The sequence below is a fragment of the Crocuta crocuta genome, unplaced genomic scaffold, assembly GCF_008692635.1.
Source record: "Crocuta crocuta isolate KB4526 unplaced genomic scaffold, BGI_CrCroc_1.0 scaffold1061, whole genome shotgun sequence".
Taxonomy (NCBI): Eukaryota; Metazoa; Chordata; class Mammalia; order Carnivora; family Hyaenidae; genus Crocuta; species Crocuta crocuta.
In genome coordinates, this window is record NW_027532936.1 from 249307 (window position 1) to 250819 (window position 1513).

Consider the following 1513-nt stretch of genomic DNA (forward strand, 5'->3'; position numbering starts at 1 on the left):
CTTACAGCAGCATGATGGGCTTCATTTTGGGGAAGGAGAGTTCCAGAAACTGACCAGCCACTCCACAGTCACTGGAGGTATTCCCAGAATAATCAAAACACTTATGTAACCCCTGCTCTCCATTCTCCTACTCCTTAGGTATGAGCAAACCTTGGCTGTCAGACTGCCTATTTTGTGAAGGCAAACAATATTGGGGACAGAAATCTCACACTATAGCAGAATATATCAATCCACTTTAAATTATTTTAGTGAAGTTGTTGTGATGACCAGTTTGCCACGAACAACCCAGTTTCAGCGAGCACACCCGTATCAATTTGCTCCTCCCCAAATTCTTTTCTTCTATTGTGTGGAAAAACAAATGTAATCTGAATAGGAAGCAAATCGGTGGCTCAGATAAACACTGGCTTGGGCTTCCACCATTTGGGAAGCGTTAGGGGGAATGTGCAGAATCAAATAAAGACTAAGACATGCAATGGAAATAAAATGTGTAGATGGTAACTGAATCAACTTGTGTAGATGGTAACTAATCAACTGCCGGGGTTAGAAACCAAGAAGTGTTGGTCAGGCAGTAGTTAGTAGGGGCCAAACAAAAATCGGGACAATAATAACAGCATTGAATATATACAACAAGTAGGACACTGGAGAAAAATTTAGGAGCAATGTATCAGTGAAGCTAGAAAGGCAAGTTCATTTTTGCTACCTGAAACTGAAATAGAATGATGATACATCCTGTGAAGGGCCAGGGTAGGGTTATGTCGTATACAGAAATTATGTTAAATACCTGAGAAACAGCAATCTCGAATAAAGGCAAGTGGAACTTGTAACTGGAACAGATTCAGAGATAAAGATTCACCCTGGTTACAAAGCCTGTTCTCTTTGGCATTTACGTATGGGGATGTTTATTTGCATCTAGAGGTGATTCTAGGAGAACGAGGAGTGATTATGAGAATAGAGACACTAGGATCATTTTACCAAATTGTACAATTCATAGGGGAAAATTACTGTAATAATGTATGATTCTGTATATCTGGGTTATAAGCAATTTTGAGGTAATTGGTCATTCAGACACCACCGCACAGATATCATTAGAGGATATAGAATTGGAGTATCAGAACAGTGGGAGAATAATTAATGTTTCTAATGAACTATTAAATTTTCCAGGAGAAAAACGGTTTTTCATTTTGTTAACATGTATGAATCTTGGGAACTGTGGAATGATTACAAGAGTGATGTGGTTTTGAAAATACTCTCTCTGAAAAGAGCATTAGAACTGTTGCATACAAGTTGGTTTATTTACATGGTCCCCACCATGTATTGTTAAGAATCTAGGAGATTAGGAAGGGACTGTTTTTGAAACTCAAAAGGGGATGTTAAGGCCTGTGGGAAATAAGGTTCACCACTCTACAGACACCGTAACAAAGTTGTTCCAACTCTCTTACATATTGCAAAGTGGCATGAATTGCAATGACAAATTACTCATAATTGGATGTGGATCCATGGTAAAGGCTGAGAT

At 38.7% G+C, this 1513-nt stretch overlaps 1 protein-coding gene across 1 annotated transcript in view; it reads left to right on the top strand.

Moving 5' to 3' along the window:
• DNAAF6 (dynein axonemal assembly factor 6) overlaps positions 1 to 1513 on the top strand; it is a 36256-nt gene that overhangs the window by 6076 nt on the left and 28667 nt on the right. The gene's annotated exons all lie outside the window — the stretch shown is intronic.